We start from the raw sequence: 23,479 nt of genomic DNA, 5'->3' as shown, positions 1-23,479 counted from the left end.
ATTGTCTCACTAAGTAGAAACATCTACAACTGAATAAATGGATTATTGAAGGTGTAAAATGCTGTAGGACAGATGGAATAAAAGTATGCTGTCAGTCCTGTTTGTGGGCCAGTATAGTAAGAAAGATCTCCTAAGTGCAAAGCAGGCAGTACTGGCGTTCTTGGGTTGAAACAAAAACATGCAAACCCCGAACAAATGTTCCAACAGTAATAAAGTTTCATTCTTGATAATTTAGTCCTGTTTTCTTGCCGATTGGCAGTCATTGCCTCATCACTATTTCCTACCTGAGGCTAACTTAAGGTTATTCACACAAGGTCAGGTCCTGGCCCTACACCCATCATCTGCTTTGACCCATAATGTCATGGTGAGCCTTGATGTTTTTAAGTCTTTGTGTTTGTAGATTGTGTGTTGTAGTATTTGGTGGCTCTCTGTTGTGCTGTATCTTTCTTAGTAAGTAGTTTGACATGAATTGAATGTTTCATGTTGGTAATGAAAGGATTTGTGCTGGCTTTCTGGTAAGTTATTTTGAATTTGCGTATTTTGGCTGATGGATTCATTTGTACGTCTGGAAATATTAGTGCCGTGTGTTTCTTGTGGTCGGAGATCTAATCGCTTTGACCATTAGGCCTCGCATCGCGTCGCATCACAGTTAGTGTAAACTTACAGTTACCCACCACAGCTCTCTACGGAAAACATTGAAGGCCGCCAATCTCCTACAAGGAGTGTACGCGCTGCCATCTGCCGGCAACGTGAAAGAATAGATTAATCATTAGAGGTTAACGTAAATGCCGCCAGATGTCCACATGAGTTACCATACTTTACTTCCATATATACTTGACTATGAAACTCACAAGTATGACAAATTGTTACACAATTGAAACAAAGATGGACGTTTGTGTGACATAGAACTTGTTGCAGGTTAAAAATGGATGATTCCTTAAATAAATTAGGAAAGATGTGGCTGTTCTCACAATGTATACTGCCAATAACATCTTTAAGTATAACGTTCTCGTTAAATAGTGCCATTCGAGGGTTGGATTCCCTCATTTCCTCATCGAGGACTCGCACTGCCTGGGCTACTCTCAGGGCGCATCTTCGACGTGGAAGAACCCCAACCGTGCTTGTCGCGTTGTTGCCCGTCTGCGCGCCGTCACTGCTGTCTGCCGCCGCCGCCGCCGCCGCCGTCGTCTGTTCGCCACCGCCCGGTGCTTGCCGCCGCCGCCGCCTGGTCGCCATCTGTCGGTGCTCGCCGCTTCGTCTTCTGCCGCCGCCACCCGGTCGCCGCTTCTTCAGCCGCCGCCGCTGTCACCGTCTCTTGGTGCTCGCCGCTTCTTCTGCCGCCGTCTCTCGGTGCTCGCCGCTGCCGACGTCCCTCGGTGTTCGCTGCCGCCTGCGATCATGGACGCCCCAACTACCACCATCATCTACACCTCTCTTTCACCTGCCCCCACTGTAACGTCATGGAGTGCTTCCTCTGGGATTCACCCGTCTCATGCACCTCCCCTACTCACAGTCTCCTCCCCATCTATCTCCTCTCCATCGATGTATCCCCACCTGTATGTCACTCCTGCTCCTACCCCTGCTACTGCCCCTGCTGCTTCTCCCGCTCCTGCCTCTGTCCCTGCTCCCAACCCCCCTCCCCCTCCTGTCGCCCGCCGCGACGACTTTCCCCCTCTCCCCCCTGCAACTACCGCTGCTTCCCCTGCCAGAGTCTCCGCCCGCCACAGTCGCCGCCACAGAGCGCCCTACCCTCTCATCCAGTGCTACTGCCTCACAGGAGGGCCCTGCCTCCCACCACCTCCCCATCCATCCAGTCCCTCATCCCTCCTCCCAGGCAACACCCGCCAAAAAATCTTCCAAACGGCCCAGTGGCGACCTCTCCTCTACTCCTTCCTCCAAAAAGCCACTGCCCACCCCCCCTCCAACTGACCCCGCTATGGATACCACCCCACCTCCCTCCTCTCCAGCCCCCTCCCTGTATACCTTTGTCCTAGCCAACCCTGATCCGAAATTCCTGGATGCCCGCACCCTCACCCTTGAAATCCGAAAGTACATCCCCAGTGCACCCATCACCCAACTTATCCCTCGCAGAGACTCTGTCCTCATCAAGTCTCCCTCTCCGTCCTTCCATACTGATCTCCTCCGGCGCCTTCCCCGCATCACCTTTGGGCCCCATGCATCCCTCACCCCATTCCTTACATCATCCTCTCCTCGTCAACCCCAACCACCTCGTCGTCCGCCGACCCTCACTGCCGTCATCACAAAACTCAGCCCTGTGATCACGGAGGCTGAGGTGTTGGCGGAACTGAATGCCCACCCCTCCCTGGAAGTCCGCTCTGCCCGCCGTATTTACAACTCCTCTGGCCCTACTTTCCTCATGCGTATCTTTACAGAGTCCGCCTCCTCCATCGACCACCTCCTCACGCAGGGAGACCTGATTTTCAACCGCCGCCACCCTGTTGACCCATCCCGTTCCCCTCCTCAATCCTACCGCTGCCAGCGTTGTCTTCTGTACAATGACCACCTCACCCAAAACTGCAAGAACCCACCCACCTGCCCCCATTGTAAAGCCTCCCACTTCCTCAAACAGTGTCCCAACCTCGCCTCCCCCCCATCCTGCAACACCTGCAATGAACCTCACCCCACCTATTCCTCCAAATGCAAAGACAAGCCCCCTCACACCAACCCTGAACTCACTGTCCCCGTTCGCCCCATTGACCCACCTATCCACCCTAACAATTCCCTCCGCCCTCCCCCTACAGCAGAAGACATCATCCGGTTCCTCACCGTCGTCCTGCAGAACATCCACCCCTTCCAGCGCCCCCACACACTCCAGCAGATTTCCCTCGCTGCCCGCTCTATTTTCCACTTAAACACCTACGCCACGTACTCCCACAACCAGGCCCACTTTACCTTCACCCGCCTAGACACCCTCGTTTAAGCCCCTCTCTCCCCTTCCCACACCCTTCCCACACCCAACCCCATGGCTCGTCAACAGTATCGTCTCCTCTACCTCAACATTCGCTCCCTCTCTGCAAACAAATACCTCTTCATGCATACCCTCTCCCAGCACCAGGTTGACTCCTTCATCCTTAATGAAACCTTCCTCCAACCCCACCATGTGGCCCGCATCTCCCCTTATCTCCTTCACCGCACCGACAATCCCCTTCCCCTAGCTCGAGGCGGGGTCGCTATCGGCCACCTCCGGCATCTCCCTGTCCGGCCACAACCTCTCCTCAATGATCCAACCGAACACCTTCTCCTCAGCCTCTTTTTTCCCTCCCTCACCGTCACCTGTGCCACTATCTATATTCGCCCCGCAGCTCCTCTCCCCTTTGACTTCATTTCCCATGTTGACCGTACCTTCTCCACCTATGTGGTCGCCGCTGACCTCAACATCCACAGCCGTGACCCTGCCACCCTTCGGCGGTGGCATCAGTTCCTTGCCACCCTCCATGGTGACCTTGTTCCTCTCCCACAGCACACCCGTCCTGAAAGTAACTCTACCCCCGATGTTATCCTCGCTTCCCCCAACCTCCTTGGTCGCATTGCCGTTGATGTCCTCGATCCTGTCGGTAGTGATCATCTCCCTGTCCTTCTCACCATCTCCTCTACCCGTCCTGCCACTGCAGCCACCCGCCCGCCTGCCCCTCCAAAATCTGTCCATGACTACCACCGTGCCAATTGGGATGCCTACCGGGAATCCATTGCCTTACAGGTTGAAAGCCACCCCCTCACTTTCCACCACCCTGATGACATCACCCATGCCTCTTCCTTCCTTCAGAAGACCATCACTGACGCTGTGGAGGCTCATGTCCCTACTAAACTCATCCACCCTCACCGCCCTACGCTTCCTCCACAGGCCGTCCTTCTTCTGCGTGAATCCCGCAGGCTCTACCGCTCCTTCCTCCGCACTCGTGACCGGGATACTCTCACCCGCCACCGGCAATTACAGCGACATATCCGGAACCTCCTCACAGCAAAGAAACGCCGGGACTGGCGACAGACATGCACACGCCTCAACTCCACCCTCCCTGTCACCTCCTCCAAGTACTGGTCAGCCTTCCACCGCCTTACTGGTAGCCATCCCACCCCGCATTACCCCATCCTCCATGACGATCGACCCTTTCCTGACAACCTCAGTAAGGCTAACCATTTTGCTTCCCACCTGTCCGAGGTCTTCTCCATTCCTGACGATCCCCATTTTGATTACTCCCTCTTCCCCACTGTCCTTGACCGCACTGACACCTCTGCCCCCCGCTCGCCCCTAGCTTCCAGTACTTAGATCAGGTACCCCCCTCCAACGTCAACACTCCCATCACCATGCAAGACATGACACTCGTCCTCCGCTCCAAATGAAACACCGCTCCTGGTCATGATGGCGTCACCTACTGTCACCTCAAGGAATCCCCTCCGTCCTTCCTGTCTGTCCTTGCTACCCTGTACAATGTCCTCCTCTCCACTGGATTTTACCCTGACCTGTGGAAGACTTCCCGTGTCCTGCTGTTCCCTAAGCCTAACAAACCCCCTTCTGCTACCTCTTACTATCGTCCCATCTGCCTCACCTCCGTGTTCAGTAAGGTCTTTGAGGCCATCCTCTCTCGCCGTATCCACCGCCACCTTCACCAGCACCGCCTCCTTCCTCTTACCCAATGCGGCTGCCGGCCTTCCTTCTCTGCTGACGACCAGCTCCTTAACCTTACCCATCTTCTTTCCCTCCAACTTAACTCCCGTCGCTCTGCTATCTTTGTTTCCCTTGATCTCCAGAACGCCTATGACCGTGTCTGGCATCCCGGGCTCCTTTTCAAACTCCAGACCTATGCTCTCCCCATCAACTTCGTCCGTCTCGTTGCTTCCTTCCTCTCCCATCGTCCCTCCTATGTGACTATCCACAATTCCAACTCCCGTACTTTCTACCCCTCTGCCGGCGTGCCCCAAGGTTCTGTCCTTTCCCCTCTCCTCACCTCTATCTCCTGTACACTGCTGATATGCCCAAACCTCCCCCTCCTGTTCATCTTCTCCAGTTCACTGATGACACCGTCTTCCTAGCCCTTTATCCTACCCTTCAACGGTCCCAATGTACCCTCCAAACCCACCTTGACCAATTCACCGCTTGGTGCAACCAGTGGTCCCTCTGTGTTAATCCCTCCAAGACCCAGGCGATCATCATAGGCCGCACCACCCACTCCTTCCACCTCCATGATTTCTACCTCACCATTTATGGCTGTCCTATCCACCTCACTCCTACCCTCAAATACCTTGGCCTCACACTCGACCGCCACCTCACCTGGACTCCTCATCTCCTTACCATCCAAAATGAAGCTCACAACCGCCTCCACCTCCTGAAACTCCTGTCCGGCCGGACGTGGGGTCTGCATCCTTCCACCATCCTTCAAACCTACAAATCCATGATCCGCCCCATCCTTTGTTATGCCAGCATCGCATGGATTTCCGCCCCTCCCCGGTTCTATAAAGACCTCCAAATCCTCGAACGGCATGCACTCCGCCTCGCCTTCCATATCCACCTTCCGTCCCCCACGCGCATCCTCTATGACCTCATCCCCTTCCCCACCTTCTCCTTTTCCTTGAACACATCCGCACACTATATATTGTCCGCCGCCTTGATCCCCCTCACCCCCTGGTGTCTCCCTTCCTCTCCACTCCCAACCAGTTGCCGCGCCTTTACCGTTGTGTCCCTCCCTCTCTCCATCTCCACACCCTCCATCTCCTTTCCCAACACAACTTCCACCGTCTACCACTCCCGGATGATGAGCTTCGCCCTGACATCTACCCTTCCTACCAACTCTAACCCCCTCTTCCTGCCTCCTCCTCAGGGCTCCCTCTCCTCCCCCTCCCTCCTTCTCAGCGGATTTCCCCTCCTATTCCCCGTCCATCTCTTGTGCCTTCTTTCAGTGTCTCTGCGCTCCCTCCTGCCCTGTCTTCCCTTTTCCTCTCCCGCCCCATGTGTCTCCTGCCTCTTCGTAAACCCACGGTTGCCCCTCCTCTCTTCATCCCGCCGCTTCCCCAGCTGCCTCATCCTCACCCCTCCTTTTCCATCCTCTTTGACCTTTCCCTCGGCAGGTCCCGCCTGGTTGTTTTATTCTTCGTCGTGTGTGCTCCAAGTGGGTTTTAAGTGTGTTGTTTCGGAGTGTTTTTAATACTGTGGCCAACTTTTAACCTGTGCACGCGCATCCAGTGTCTTCTCTGTGTTTTAAGAATCGCCAACTGTGTTTTTTAACTTTCTGGTGACTTTTTTAACTGTTCCCAATGAACTTCTACATGACAGTGTATTTTTACCTCCATTTTCTCCCCTTACTCTGTTTTATGTTCCCCTTTTTTATCTCCTTATGTATGTCTTAATTTATTCTTGTTTTAGTTATCATGTCACTCGGCTGAAGAGCGGCGGATTGTGCTGCTGACAGCCCTCCCCTGCCCATATGGGGCAGGGGCATGAAATCACAATAAAGAAAAAAAAAAAAAAAATTAAATAGTGCTGTTTCCAACTACAGTGCTTCGCTCCAACCCGAACGATTTGTTTGGGGTGAGTTAAGACTCGGTATATTTTTGGAAGAGGATGTGCAAGCCCGTCCTCTCATGTTGGAGTTAATTGCTGATTGGATCACGTTGATGATGTGCAAGCACGTCCTCTCATGTAGAAATTAATTGCTAATTGGATTACGTTAGGCTCAACGTCTGGGTATGTTAGTTTGGGATGCAGACGTCAGCTGCTACCCTGCACTTCAAATGTTACGGACGTAAGAGAATTCGTTCGTAATTTTTATGCTAGGGATTTAGCATTACATAATTATATACGAGTAGTTGTTATCCTCTTCGGCTGACACTGTGGACACCACAAGAAAATGGGCAGAGGAAGGAATACGAGGGGAAGCATGCAAGGCTTGTATATATGGCATCTGAGGTACTCCTCTTCTGTGCTAAAGCATATGTAGCTGCAAGAATGTGTAAGTACAAATCAATCACATTGTGTATACATCTCAAAACTTAATGCAGTTTAACTATATAGCGTTGGCGAAACAGAACTCGGTACTTGCAGTTAATGATTATCATCTGACAATCCTCGTATGCATGTGATGGCCAGTAGGGACTAAAAAATGAGCATCAGTACAACTCAGCCGCATGAATCAGTTATGCACGAAACAGTATTTATTTAGATATGATAACAAACCAGGTGCAGATATGGTTCCCTCAGAAGTGAAAAGCCACTTCTTTTCCCAAAAGTCTGATCAAACCCTATCTCTAATGACCATGGCCATCAACAGGACGTACAAAACTGCACTTATTTCCATTACAAAACAATATTGTAAATCTGTAACGATACTGTTATAAATTTGGCAAAAGAATATGCTAGTACAAATATTTATCTCTAAGGGCACCCTGACCCAGGAGCAAGGCACCATCCCGTTCCTCCTCCAGCTCTCATCAAAAGGAAAAATAAAGTATAGTCAGGCGTTTTTCTTTCAAGACAATGATTTAAAAGGTAGATTTTCTCAGATTTTTGACAGGGATGGAGCTGGAACTTTTTTTTTATGGCTACTTAAAAGTCGCCATTTGAAAAGTGTACTTCAGTAGCTCTGACATTTTCGTTGGCATACAAATGTGCGGGGATATAAAATAACAGATGTATACTACTAATGATTCTTTTAGGTAGTACCAGATATTTTATCAGTTCATTGAATACAGAAATAAACAGTACAGAAAAGTATTGATATGCGATCTTTGCTTGTTGTTATATAGTTCCAAGATAATGTGCTTAGCCCTTAACTGCCGGTGCTAAAAGTACCCCGCAAACTGGAATTTCAAACAATGAAATTTGCATATTATGATAGGCAGCGTGCTAAATTTTGCTGAAATACACTGACCCATTGTACCAGATACAGAGATCATCTGAGAGCATTAAAAGGTAACAGCTCACACTCAACATTTGCAGGCCATCTAATAGCAGAGAGTCACCACCCAACAAAAACATAAAATGATTCACAAGTTTTTAAAAATAGCAATAGTCTACACAGTAGAAGTTCCGGTTTAAAAATAAATATTTCGAAATTCGCGCGCCAGTGAACAAATCAACGCACAATGAAACAAATGAACAGCAAACAGTCGGACTAACATTCTAGATCATAACAGAAACATTTTATGCATTCGCTATGTAGATAAACGTGAGTCAAGCAGTCAGATCATCTCTTATAAAGAAAATAAGTCCCATATCACATCGTAAATAGCGAAAATAGACTGGAGGAAGCAATAATAGTGAGAAACAGTATAAATAACGCGAGTTTCGATCTGTAATGGAAGAGAAAAAGAAGCCATTGGTTTTGTTTTTCAAATGGCAGGTTGTAAGAAAATGTGTGGTATTACAAATTTACCAACAAAAGTGCACCTCGTTAGCATAATGTAAAGTATGCACAGAACTGTGTAAAAAACTATTATCGAAACCTGTATTCTATGCCTAATATTCGTCACAACATAACCATTTAATGCGTAATGTATCGGGTAAGTGCCATTGTAACGCAAATTTCATGCCTAATGATCACTCCTTCAGGTGAAATTTGACCGTAACCGTAACATAATTATTTTCAGACTGGAAAAAACAAATGTCTCACTCGATGAACGCACAGAAAGAGAAGCAATTTGGGGAAAATCAAACAGCGTCTTGGGGTCAACAGAAACCTCCGATCTTACTCGTCGGCTTTGACCCGTGACGTAAGCGTGTTGTGGTGTGTGACGTCATAACGTCGTTCCTTAGTCATAGATCTTAATGGCTTCACTTCGAGGCATAGATAATAAAGCAGTTCTATGTTCTAATAAGCTTTTGCTGTTATGTTTCAATTTCGTTTTTTACTGATTACTTAATAAAGTAGGATCAGTTTATTCTATCTCGTGAGATTTTTTTTAAGGCAGCTACAACACTAGAAAAATCGCTTCTCGGCTTTTGACAAGATATTGCTTAATAAAGTAGGATCAGTTTATTCTATCTCGTGAGATTTTTTTTAAAAAAGCCTAAAAAACACTATTGCTTAATAAAGTAGGATCAGTTTATTCTATCTCGTGAAATTTTTTTTTAAAAAGCCAAAAAACACTTATTAGCTACTGAAGGGAGCTACAACATTAGAAGAATCGCTTCTCGGTTTTTGACAAGATACTGCTTAGTAAAGTAGGATCAGTTTATTCTATCTTGTGAGATTTTTTTTAAAAAAGCCAAAAAAACACTATTGCTTAATAAAGTAGGATCAGTTTATTCTATCTCGTGAGATTTTTTTTAAAAAAGCCAAAAAAACACTATTGCTTAATAAAGTAGGATCAATTTATTCTATCTCGTGAGATTTTTTTTTAAGCCAAAAAACACTAATTAGATACTGAAGGAAGCTGCTTAATAAAGTAGGATCAGTTTATTCTATCTTGTGAGATTTTTTTTTTTTACAAAAGTCAAAAAACACTTATTACGTACTGAAGGGAGCTACAACATTAAGAACAATCGCTTCTCGGCTTTTGACAAGATATTGCTTAATAAAGTAGGATCAGTTTATTCTATCTCGTGAGATTTTTTTTTTAAAAAGTCAAAAAACACTTATGCCTTTGACAAGATCAATGTTTATCTCTCTCGCATTCCTTTGTTTCTCAACATTCTCCTCAGCTCTTTCATCTCTGTAATACATGCTCTCTGGCGACTTGTGACGTCATTGTTCAAAGCCGACGGGTTGTATCCCCTGCTGCACTAGTCCCGATTTTTTTCGTCGTTTTGCGTGGTTTTGTATGGCGGTCGGTGGCTACATTTGTGTATATTTAGTTTCTCCCCACCCAAAAACCCCCAATTTCCCACGCTTGTCCCGTTAGTCATTAGGCTTTTTGTGAAACCTGTGTATTTCAGTGTTTATGATACGTATGCGATGTTTTTATATCCGCCATATTGGAATTGTCGTTTATGGTCGTTTCCGCCATATTTGTGACGTCATGAGTCAAAGCCGACGGGTAAGATCGGACGCTTCTGTATTTCCGCGTCTTGCATAAGGCGGCATTTGTGTCATCATTCGCGGAAAGAAGTAGAGCAACACAAAAAGGCGAGTTAAATACGTATTCACACAGTATAAGAATTCCATAAGTTAGATCTTCACTATCCAAAGAACAGAAAGTGTATGAAGGAGAAATCTGTTGATGAAGAATGTTGACGAGGACTTAAGTTGTAGGCAATTTGATGCAGTAAAATATCTGTGCTGTAAGGATATTTTGTCCCTTAACACATTTTTAACATCATACAGATTGCAGTAAACAACAGATGACAATTTCAAACTCACTTTCATTGAATGTTGTGGGCTGTGTAGTAGATTTATTGAGTTTTACCGTAGAACATACTGTGTATGTGAATGTTACTAAATACATGTTGTTTACCTTCTACTGTGTACGTAATGAAAAACAGTTTACTTCACCATTTACAGGTACTGGGATTGTCTTCTTCTGATACTTCGAGTAGAGAATTCAGAACAGGTTTTTTGAATCTCTCTTTCATTTTTAGATGGTTAGATCGCATAACTAATGAGGAGGTATTGAATAGAATTTGGGAGAAGAGGAGTTTGTGGCACAACTCGACTAGAAGAAGGGATCAGTTGGTAGGACATGTTCTGAGGCATCAAGGAATCACCAATTTGGTACTGGAGGGCAGCATGGAGGGTAAAAACCGTAGAGGGAGACCAAGAGATGAATACACAAAGCAGATTCAGAAGGATGTAGGCTGCAGTAGGTAATGGGAGATGAAGCTTGCGCAGGATGGAGTAGCATGGAGAGCTGCATCAAACCAGTCTCAGGACTGAAGACCACAACAACTACTACTTTCATTTTGAGTGTAAGCAATGGATGAGCTACAAGATCTACGTACAAAAGAGATTCCAGTTGCAGACTGCCTTCAGTGAAACCTCAACACATGTTAGCAACTGCATTATTTCTTAATTAAAATATCTCTTGTGGGCAAAGGTAATTAAAAATTCTTGCTATTGCATTCCTTTTCAGGTCACACGATTTAGTTCTGCCAGCAGCTGAGAGGCACCATTGTGTTCACTGCCCTGCTTCTTGCTCTTGTGGAAAATGTAATGCACACAAAGAAGATTGCTGTTGTGCATTACCTGGTTGTGTAACACTGAGGTATGTTAAGAGAGAACACATATTTGCATCAGTGCATATCACTTTGAAATGTTTCAATCCTTACCATGTCAAGCTTCTCCATCCATTTATCATTGTAAACTGAAAATTTAAAATCTCAACAGCGATGGTGCATCAGAATATGAAATTGTATGCATCTTAACTGAAAACACGGACACATGACCTTGCTAATTATGGGCAGTTTATTGCCATAACGTTTATAGTATGGTTTGCTGACAGATAAGTTTCACAAATACATACAAAGTTATAATTAATTGTTCCCAGCCCACTTAGATATACATACATTGATGATGTCTCAGTACGTAATTGCTCACCCGCCATTGTCTTTACATTAATGCACTCCTTGATGATTTCTACAATATTCTTATGTGATACACTTCACCTGATGTTTACATAGGTGTGCACCCTTACCATTGAAATAATCCATTCTCTTGTGCCCAACTGTCTTTTTTCACCTTCAAGTCCGAGAATTTATGGACTCACCCTTGGCAGCAACTCTTAACTTAGTGGTTTTGAATCAGTTGCAGGAGTATGAGACGTTAGTAATACAAAAGAAAATATGTTCTAAAAGTAACCAGAGCAGATTTTTAGGGCTAATTAATTCTTGTATCAATAGATAGGTTTTGTAAAACACAAGGCACCACTTTTTTATATCATAACTTCATGTGCAACAACACTTCTCTGGCTTCTGATCATCACCATTTACTTTAACTTAATGAAAATTTCAGTTTCGTATATTTCCCTTAAAATCCAAAATATGGAAAATCTAAGAACTTCACCATATTCAGTAAATTTGTGTAATTCAGTTTTATCAGAACAGAAACAGTACAGGATATAAAAATGGTTGGTGTCTCGATATTGAGTTTTAATTAAATGGGCTACTAACTTTTGAATTATGGAAATAGAGGAGCATTTTTTCAAAACTCGATAAAGACAGCAGATACAGTTGTTCGTAAAATGAGTTTTTCTTTTTTCACCGAGGTGTGTTTGAATTGTTACATGACTACTAGATCTCACGTACAGTAGTAAAGCATTGTAATGAAAAATATAAAAATTTAATTTTTATAGTGGTATATGATGGTGTGATTTTTCCACAAGTTGATAAATGCTTATGATTATTGCTGGTATAAGTTACATTGCCTTCTTTTAGTCTCTGTATTTTTTGTACAGCTAATATTTTATGTGCTGTAGTGTTTATTATGTACCTGCATTGTTGTGAAATGCATATTTTTGCACATATTATTATATATAACATTTTTTAATTATAGTTTTTTTGTTTACTTTATTGATAATACAAACAATGCTAATAGATGATAGTGTACAACAATAATAGCAGAGCTAACTGTTTTAACATAATTGTTTAGCTTATATCATTATTATCAGCACCATATAAAGTATGAAATGAATAACACAAAAAGTGTTGCATGTTACAATGACATTTTTGTCTAGGACGTCTTTGTAAAACTCCTTTGCATCGTCTGGAATTTCAAAATACTTTGCAAGGCAGTCATATCTTTCCTCTTATCTTTGCTGGCCATATTTTGTTTTGGTAAGAGGGTGGGTGTTAGCACTGTTGGATGGCATGATTTCTTTCAACTCAGGATGTCAACTTTTTATGGATCTCCAGAGTGTGTACTGACACATTAACAATTTTCTATGCTTTCTTGTATGAGATGACACTTGGCTGTACATGTAGAATGACAGCTTGGATTTTAGTACTTTCCGTGTACTGTCTTTTAGAGTTTTAACAGTCCATCTGTGATTAGAACTTTGAGTGTACCATACTCTTGTAAAAAATTGTAATATTCTTTAGGGGACAAGATGCTTTCTTTTTTTCTGTAAAACTTCTCAGTTGTACCGAACACACTGTCTGGAGGCACATAGCTATTGAATTTTGTGATCCTTTCCAGAACACTGCAACCATCACCATCATTCAGTTGTTTTTATTGTTGCTGCTGCGAGAATCCGAGAACGTATGTTTAGTATTGGTGCCGTCATTTGGTTGTTTTTTTTATCTAACGTCCAAAAGAAAGTCCAGCAAAGACAAAGCTACTTGTTTGTGTCCTTTTGAAGATTCAGTCTCCAGCCAAATGGAGAAAACAGTGCTTTCACTTTTTTGCTCCTTAGTGTGGATCATGGGCATAGAAAACCTTACTGACTGATACTTTCGCAACAAGCTGGTTTTGCTGGAAGTCAAAACAAATCTGAATGACAATATGATTATCTTCTTTCTTTATATTGTAAAATCGCTTTGCATTAATTGTATGTAATCTGTGTCTAATTTGTAGTTCATTCTTCTCCTGCAGACATGTATATGTCTTTATGTCCTTTAAACCGACCTCACAAGTGGAGCAGGTGGTATAAGGTTTTCTGAATGATAGATTAAAATGTTTGTAAAATATATGCTTGTATGCGGATAAGGAGCATAGTTTCAGTCCTATATTGTGTTGTTCCTTCACAGAATCTCATAAACATTATTTTTAATGTGAGATCTGAAGGCAAATAACCTCTTGTAGACTTCCCCCTTCAATGATGGCTCTCTCTGCGTTTACATTTTTTATATAATTCTTCATGACACTAGTCACCACCTTATGATCCTTTCCCATTCTGTCACCTCCTCTCCCTTTCCTTGGCAACCTTCCTCTTTCATGGAACCTGCTTACTAGATAGTATAACCTGTCATTTGACACAGAAAATACTCCTTGGGAAGTGGCACCACAAACAGGCACTACCTCACCTTTCCTTTTTTTAATGGTATGCTTCATTGTTACTGTCACTGTTTTCTTCTTTTTTGGTTTCTGGCTGTTCGCTGCTTTGCGGTAAAGTGAAGAGATATTAAGAACTTTGAATGGAAACTCTATTTAATAATGTCACATGATGGTGAAAGTGGAAAATATCTTCATAGCAGGGTTCAGCAGCTTTACACTTTTTCATTTCTTTAGCTTTTCAAGGTGAAATGTGAAGTCTATGCTTTTTGCTTTGCGATTCAGGCCAATCTAAGCTCTCCTCGAATTGGAGTTTTCTCCCATCCGAACGTTCTTTGAATCGTATGCTGTTTCCAGAATGACAAGAATCATCATACATTTTGCTTCCACTTGCAGTACTTCTTTGTAGACATTAACATGAACATAAAGTGAATACTTGTCTAAAAGTATGCTGCAAATGTTCTGACAACAATGAAGTCTGGTTTCATTACTATTCCCACCAGTAAATATTGTTAAAAATTTGAGTAACATCACTTAACGCAACCAGTATACTGCATTGTTATTAACTGCTTGCTGTGGTAAGAGAGACAAAGTGCCATTGTCGACTTGTGTTGTAACTCTAAGAATGCATATATCGTGTTTTGCTAAAACCTGGTGATTCGGAGTGTTCATAGCAGTAGTTGGCTTTTGCTAAAACTTGGTTCATGGGTTAGTGTAAAAGGCCAACATTATACCATTACTATATCCAACTCAGTTTAGGAATTTTCTGGTGTTGAGCTTTGTGTGGGGGGGTGGGGGTTAAGGGGTTGGAGATATTTTATCTTTAATTATACAAAAGTGAAACCCATAACCAAATGGGAAAGTTGATAAATACAGATATATGCACTTTGGTGTAATCAGAGTTCTATATCTGTGATAATAAGAAAATGAGGATGGATGTAGCACATAATGGTTTGGTTTAAACTGGCTATGTTTCATCTTCCAGGCCAATTATTTTTAAATACTAATTGAATGTTATGCTCTATAGTTAGAACTAGACAATGTCAGTCCAAGGGCAGATTGTATTGAATGCCTATAAGAGAGTGCTCAGCCATAGTTGCAGTCATATCCATTAGCACTGACCAGGGTGCCTATTCAGTAGGGATATGATAACTGGGATACAAACGTAGGGCATCAGTTTCAGAACTGTACTTGTAGAAACACATTATGTAAGCATCAAGTATTGACATTTGTGTTGTGTTACAGGTTACTGGTAATTCTGAAGTAAGAATTAAGGTTGCTGCAGAATTGACATTAGTGTTGAAATGAGATAAAGGAAATAAGTTGACTTTCTGTTTCTGAAATTTTGTTGTTAATACTGCTACAGTCAGTTGTTGTAAGTTGTGCCACTTTTTAACATTTTTTGAAAGTACATGACACAAAAGAAATTACATAATGCAACAGACATTTCAACCTTTTACATCTATAGTTACTGAGTGCTTGGAAAAGTGAAGATGTATATCAACTATGCCCCATTAGAATAAAATTTCTATTTTAATGCTGGTATAAAGTTATATTGTCCTTCCATATAACTTTAGACATCTTAAGAAACAAAGAATTTTTCCGAAATCTATTGCTTTGGGTAAATTTAGATCACACTAGAAGAAAATCAGGTGTTAAAAAGAATAAAAACAAGTAGTGTGAATTCAGGACTGAGGATTTATTTTGAAATATCAAGATATTTGTATAAACCTGGCAGTGTTTAACTTAAATCACGCAGGCATCAGAAACTCTATTCACAGCAAATAAATAAAAGAATAATCACAAGCCTAAGAGCTTGTAGGAAGTTGGAAAGACAGCTGAAATAGTAACTAGAAATCACAGAGGTAATAAAACTGTCACTTTTAGCATCAAATAAGCAAATAGGTGGAACAGCCATTTGAAACAGAAGTAGTAAGTGGTACAAAGATACCCTGACTGGTAAAATGTTATCCTGATTGAGTGTACTGGAAGAACGTCAACTTCAGGGTTTGACCATATACATTGCGAGCACATTCTCCAAGTCTGTTGCTTGTTCTCAGTAATGCTTTTCTGTCACTGCTCTTGTGTGCCAAGTTTACAACATGTTTACCTAACTCCCTTGTTTCCTGTTCTTCTGTTGTTGTTGCCTTAGGCTTCTAAGTTTTGTTTTGACTTCACTGCTGGTACATGCATAGAAACTTGTGTTCAAGCCACTCCTAAATACCTAATCTAGACTTTTAATTTTAATGGGCTATTTCTGTAAATGTCTCCAGTTTCCATTTGGGGTAATAAATTTAAATGCCACTGAAAAGTTTTATTTTTTTTTGGGTACTTCTGCTCTTGGAATGCTGCATATGTTCATCAAAACATACTACATGATGTGGTATCCTAAGCATGAGTGCTGCCTGAGATTGGGTGACAGTGTTTGTGAGAAGGGAATTAGCCATTTGGCCTGTGTGAGAGGGAGTCTTGACCTGGCTGTAATGTTTAATCCATTGTTACTCAAGGTAAGCATTGGAAAGTGACTTGAAATACTCCCAACTAGAAGTGTTTTGCAACGTTTAAATTGATACATAAAACAGTGTCAACTCCTGCTGTACTTGCCTCAAAAGACTTGTACCTATGACGAGGCTGACTCTTAATGCAGTGACAGTGACTGGCTAGCACCATTTGATGTGCTTAGAAATGAGGCTGTCAGTATTAACAGCGCCCGCACCCACAATACGACACACAAGATTTCCAAAACTATTTGCCTACAATTTGATTAAATGCGCTGGTACTGCACTTGGAGCATTCTGCCTCCAAGTTTTGTTCAGCTTTCCCTTTCGCCCCCACCTGTCCCCGATGTGATGTGCCACCCAAGTCCTCTCACCACACCATTGGCTCTCGTTTTTTACTGCTAGTCATTAGTTTTCTAGAGCTTGGTTGTAGGGAGAGAAGCGTAACCCCTGTACGGTCTCTCACTGCGTCCTAAGCCTGCCGTCAGCTTTTTGTTCTGTATCAGTGTCCCTACCAGAGACCCTTTCTTTATCCCTCTTCTCCCATGCTCTCTGTGTCACTGGGAAATGCTCGCTCCACTAATATTGTCAACATGTGTACTGAGTACACTTGGAGCTATACCTGTCAGTGGTACTCTAAAATGGCCTCTGATCACTCTGTTTTCATACCATTGTCTTTGGCCACCCGACGTGCTGACTCCTGGTGGACACACTAGCTGCACTGTGACTTCTTTGCCATGCCCTAAGACTTCTGTGACTTAATGTTACTCTCCACGTGTTACTATTTATTGGTAAAAGCCTAGAATAGGGCCAGTGGTGCACTTCACGTGTTTCATGCAGGAATGTTGTCAGCGCTTGCCTTGATGCGTAATGGGAACAATAGAAGGTGTGTCAACTGTTTGTATTACGCAGCCAGTGATAGAGCAGCAGGCAGCAGATGTGGAGCCGCCGATAGAATAGCTATAATGAGGGCTGCCTGCTCGCAAAATACTAATTGTTAAAGAGGCGGCACCGTTCAGATCGCTTTGTCTCAGCTGTTCTGTTTCAGACTGCGGCCACCCTCAGCAACCCCCAAAACTGTGACTCTGTAACTGGCTGCCTATTGTTGTTTGTGAGAGTGAATAATTAGTTGATTAGCAACAGTAATTGTACTTAGATTGAAATGCAGTATGAGATACGATCATAAATATTTGCCAAATGTTTTCAATGTCATTGCTCTTCCACTCATTGTGTTGTATTATAAGAGGCGTAATTTAATTTCATAATTTTTACTAGTAATACGTACTGCATTTAAAAGATAATTGCTTCTACAATAGGCATTCACAGATCTGTGTTACTTCTGCGTCAGAACTTATCCCGTAGCAGCTGACTGGAATGAGTTGCACATGCCCGTGAGTTGTCAAGAAACAAACAATAAAAAAGGTCCTTCCTCTGATGTCCTCCAACCCTACACCTGCTGCACTGCTTACCCTCCCACCGCCCCCCTCCCCCGAGGTATGCTTTACTTTACTGATACCAATTAAAATTATGCACTTCTTAACATATTACTGTCTCTGTAAGTATTTTAAGTGTGACTGATGACCACGCGCTGTGCAAATACTCGATTCGCGCCGCCAGCAGACTGCAGCAGTAGTATTATTGGTGGTGGTGGTGGTGGTGGTGGTAGTAGTGATTTCAGTACCAATTTGATACATTTTTGATACAATTAATCCACGAGACATGCAGCAGTGGATGAAGTTGCTGTGCAGAACTAAATGACTCGAATCAGTCCACTTTATAGCACTCACTGTCATAATCACAAAAAATATTTCCCTCGAAACTCGCCAGTGCACCGAAAAACAGCAAACAAGGCAGTGGTTTCCTTTTTGGTGCCATAAATACATTGCCTCTCATATTGCCTCTTTTTGGTTATATTAAAGAATCATCCCGTTGGCTAAGCGAAACTGACACGTCAACCTGTGAGCAGTAAATAAGGACTTCTGTGATTTAGCCCTATTTTTCTATAAGACTTTACTGTTTTCTGTCGCTATGATAATGAGTCTCTGGCCAGTACACTTAAAAAAATTGATAGATTCTTCATCTGTTGTCACTGACTCGATAATTTCAGTCTTGCACTGAAAAAAGTTTTTTTTTTTTTTTGTCACATAACACTCTGATTCATTTCTTCTAATCAATTGCACCAGGGATTTCTTTGTTGCAACATTTACTTTTCAAATACCACAGAAAACTTTTCTTATTCAGTCTAAAGAAAATTACTAACTAAAAACTTCTGCGGTGTGTTTCAGTGTCTTGCATGAAGTGTGCATAAGGAACAAAGTCAAACTGGCTTTGTAAATGAGTAAACAACTTGAAAAAATGCATTGAAACAACATGTATAAAGAAAGAAACAATTGGAAGTTTACAAACCTGTTCAAAGTGAAATATTACTGCTGCATTTTTATAACATTTACTTACAGACAGCTATAAGCACTTTATATTATAGTCATACCAGTCTCAGGACTGAATACCACAACAACAACTATAGTCATTGATTATTTTAACATCAGCTTCTTATTTAATGACAAAGCTTTCTTTATTAATACACTTTAGGAAACTTTAAGATGACAAATTATATGTAGTAAATCATTTACTGTTCAGAAAGCTAACCAGACTTCATACTCCACAAAGTTAAAAAAAAGTGCAAAATATTTTACTGCCAGAGTTGTCAGTCTAATAAAAGTAGGATACTCGGAATTAACTCACTTGGAGAGGGTGCTGTCTATGAATGTGACTGGGGATCAACACGGGTGAGCGCACGTGGTTAGAAGTTCCACAAAAGTTATTATTCAATACATAACACCTGGTCCGTTGGATGTACATATTTAGACAACAGTTCTGCTGCTAGTGGCAAATTATAGTGGCTATAAAATTGGCAGTAAAGCAACCATGGTTCATGATGTTAGCCACGTGCATTAGCATTGTTAATACCAATAGGGCCACCATCCGAGGCTAATTTACATGTTCACAAGTTCTTCTTGCCCCAATTTGCAGACCCAAATTAATCACAACAGCTGACCAAGGTTGCTGCTTGTGACATTAGCCTGCTTTATTTCTTCGTTGATAGTCCTCAGTGTCGATGTACTGCATTGTTATACTGGCTGAAAAGGGGGTGGGGGGGGGGGGTTGGAAGTATATCACTGACTACTGTAAATGATGTAGGCAACAGCTGCACAACTGTGTTTCACAGTTCTTTACTTTAACCGCTCATAACAACCAATATTACACAATTATATTCCCAGTTCACTATTGGTAAATGTTGATAAGCCTTGTTAGTAAGTTGAAGACATCAGCATCCTGCTACAGCAGTTTGCTGCTGAACATCTATGAGCAGTAAAAACCTAACCACACAGTTCACTGTTCCTGCAGAATAATACGATATGTGTGACACTATTTTTCAAATAAATCAAGCAGAGATTGTTCGTAATTGTTCCAGCACACTGCCTATTTGTGTTACACTTATTCCACTGTTAAGTTGATGCATTGTTGTTAATTTAAACATAATAAATAATTTTCTTCTGAAAAACGGCCGTCAACTGTCTGTCTCGTGACCAAAAATCGGTCCTTTATATATCCTCACAATAATAGGCACTGAAGCTATTCATTGTTTCATGTTTAAGTAACAGAAATTACAATTATAACATAACTGCTGTCATGTCATAACAAACATTTAATTTCAACTGCTTGACACCATTTATGATCTTAATAAAGCAGTGACAGTTACAGCAGTCAACTAACAATGCAATATGGACATCACATCAAACTAGATGTACTTGAAAATGGTGAATAAGCCGTAACAGTCTGTTGTAAATTAAGATTACTTATTATAAGCAGCTGTTTGGTGTATCTACTCTAACAAAAACGATACTCACTCAATTAATTGAATACATTGAAAAAACTTCATTTTTAATGGTTTCTTCTATCACAAAGGTGAGACCAAATTATTTGTTTAAATGATGAAATTAAAAGATATAGCTATACAAACAATACTTTTGCAAACCTGGTAATTATTTTGGAATTAATTAAGAGCTGGCTTGGCTATATGTTTTTGAACAGAGCCAAATATATACTTTAAGAATCCTTGTAGTTCTTATCCAAATGTTTATAATTATTACAGAATTTATATTTGTTTATGAGTCAACAATAGAATCTAAGTCATGAAAAAGTTACTGATTTCACCCTATTACAAAAAATATTATCTAGGAATGGTCAAAATAAATTAGGAAATTAATTACATACACAAAACTAAGCACAAAATTAGACCTGGTGTTATACTTCTTAAGACTGAGAGCCAACCTTTAATCTATTATGAAAATAAAATGAATTGAAACAGGGAGATGGCAAAACAAGATTGGAAGTAAAAAGATCCCAGCTTGCTTTATCACATGGCTGACCACTCAGTATCAGAGTCAGAAGCCGAATTGTTACTTTCTACAAAGGAATGAAAAGCCTTGCTCACAAAGTCCACCTTTTTCAGTCCTGCCAAACTATTTTGGTAGCGACAGGACTTTACTACATGTTTTACACTACTTGTGGACCGGTAAACTATACAGAGTTTTCACAAATTATTACATTCACGGACCATTACATATAAAACCAGAGGTACGGATACAATATAATTTCTTAAAACACCAAAAAAATTAACATAATTATTACATGTTTACACCACCAATTCAGATACATTAGTACAATGTCAGCAGAGAAATTTATGGGATATACATAAGTCTATGGATTACTGGTGTTGCAACCTGTGATTAAAATTTTGAGACACTTATTTATAAATATTTGTAAAGATATGAGTTCCAGCATCTCCTTTTCACACTCCTGACCTTTTTTCCTGTGCTACTAAATTCTCTCTCATTATCTCTACTATATTCTCTATGCAACTTTCTGAGCACTCAGAATCCTTGTATTAAAACTCTTGGAACAGACTCACAATTTCATGTCTGTTATTTACTACTTGAGGAAAGGACCCATTTCCTAACAGCTGAAGTTGCATGTTTTTTATAAATGGAAATATATAAATTTCTATCTACAACAGAATGAGTAATCATTGGTGCTGGGTTTCTTGTGATTTTAAAAAAATACACACACTCACTCTTCCTTTCAGTTCCAAAGTCTTGGCATATAACTCTTGTAAAGAACTGAGGGGGAAACTTCATCATAGTCATTTTTAGTAGACAGACTATAGTGTAATGCTGCTGCTAGTTCATTTTCAAGCCTCAGCTTTTTCTGTTTTGGCCCTTGACATTTGCTGTCCTCAGACGATAAGTAGTGAAGCAGTCTTGGAATATCAATGGAACTTCATGTGACTTCAAATGTGTGTTATCAAGGAGAGCACATAATAATTGTTCCGTGCTTTCATCCTAAATTTGTATTTCCCACGGACCATCAACCTTCTGAAAGTGGACATGGCAGAACAGCAAATAAGTGAATAAGTAATGGGTATTTCACAACCAGGTATTTATATTCCATAAGAGATTTATCGAAACCACTATATGTATATATAGTTACTGTCCTGCTATAAAAACACAAGAAGCCTCTCTGCTCAGAAACAGAGATCTACTCTTGAATATGAAACATGAGGAAGGGACAGCTACTCCGTGCACCCATCATGACAAAAATTTTGACAGAGTAAATAAAAACAGTGGAGAGAGGAAGAGGTTAACTTGTTTCATGGTAAATTAAAGGTATTGTAAAATGCCCAATATAAATTAATAATGGTGATAATACATATGTTTATAGTTTGGTAATATGAACCTTAGAAATCTGGTGGAAGCTGAATGTTCATAAATTCCCTAGATAGAGAAAACACACACACACACACACGTCTCTTTGGAGGCTGTTATGAAAGAATACAAAATAATTACTAAAAGCTGTGGATGTATGTAGCTATCAAAACCTTTGTGTGGGCTGCATAAATATGAACTATTTTTAATGATTGTGCTTTTTATAGAATATCTATGAGGCCCTTCTGCATCTCTGTGTTTTGACTATTAATTCACATTCTGTACATTATTTCATAGGCTACCCAAAAATTGACAGCATTAAGAATGCTGGATCTTTGCCACTTAAGTGCTGCATGTTAGCAGAGACATATGCATTCAATTCGTTCCAAATAATTTAATTGCATACTTAATTAGGGAAGTCTAGGGCACTCACATATGTATTATTATTATTATTATTATTATTATTATTATTATTATTATTGTGTGTCTGCTGATAAACTACAAATCTTGAACATAAAAATTAGTTCCTATCTTTCCATTTGCTGTAACCTACATATGCATTTTTCCCTTTTGTGAAACTCCATCTGCATTTCTAAAAAAAAAAAAATAACTATTTGTGTATTATAAAATCAGAAGCATTTTTCGCTCAGTGTTATACCCAAAATTACTTACACGAATTTTAAACATCCGGTTGCTAGAGATTAATGTATTGGAGATGTACGCTGTACAAAACTTAGTTTTGATTTACTATGTTGACCTATATGAACAGACAGCTACTGAAAGTTTTTACAGCATAAAACAGAATTGAATACTACTTCCAGTCCATTGGAAGTGACTTATATTCTGCATATACCACACTTAATGGGAAACTGATTTGTTTACTAACAATGGGTACTACAGAGGAAATGTAACACCATGTAAATGCAGTGTAAGATACTTCATGTTCTTGAAGAAACTTCTGCTTGACTCAGTTATCGGTTTTATACAAATTTCTCCTTCTAGCACTTATGGAATAAAGAATTTACATAATGTAAAGAACCTAATGTTCGTAGCGGTCGCCAAGTCATTAACATTAAAATTTCTTAATAACTTAAAAAAAAAACTCACACTTGAACTTGCGGAAGGAGTAAGGCTCTTCCTGTGAATTCATCATAACTATGTCTTCCTCATTGTTTCATCCTCTGGATATTTAAACACAGAAACTTTTGGGCCTCTATTGTAGTTGTCACTACAGTTCCGCACACAGCAGCTAAATGGCATTATGTCAATATAATAAGTTGTAATTCCAATCACCAACCAGCTAAGTTATGATACAATAGCATGCAGCACAGTGTTACTAGCT

At 41.2% G+C, this 23,479-nt stretch overlaps 1 protein-coding gene across 2 annotated transcripts in view; it reads left to right on the top strand.

The window, feature by feature from the left end:
- Positions 1 to 8,227: 8,227 nt before the first annotated feature.
- LOC126427124 (uncharacterized) overlaps positions 8,228 to 23,479 on the top strand; it is a 125,440-nt gene continuing 110,188 nt past the window's right edge. The window contains exon 1 of one of the 2 annotated variants that reach the window (XR_007576538.1): positions 8,228 to 8,511. The gene's annotated coding sequence lies outside the window, so the exon portion shown is untranslated. Of the gene's footprint in view, positions 8,512 to 11,025; positions 11,152 to 23,479 lie in introns of those variants that run through there. The other variant, XR_007576539.1, reaches the window with a different exon arrangement.

Source organism: Schistocerca serialis, chromosome 11, assembly GCF_023864345.2.
Source record: "Schistocerca serialis cubense isolate TAMUIC-IGC-003099 chromosome 11, iqSchSeri2.2, whole genome shotgun sequence".
In the NCBI taxonomy this organism is placed as follows: domain Eukaryota; kingdom Metazoa; phylum Arthropoda; class Insecta; order Orthoptera; family Acrididae; genus Schistocerca; species Schistocerca serialis.
The sequence above is the reverse complement of the archived record's forward strand: the minus strand, read 5'-3'. Positions and strand labels throughout refer to the sequence as shown.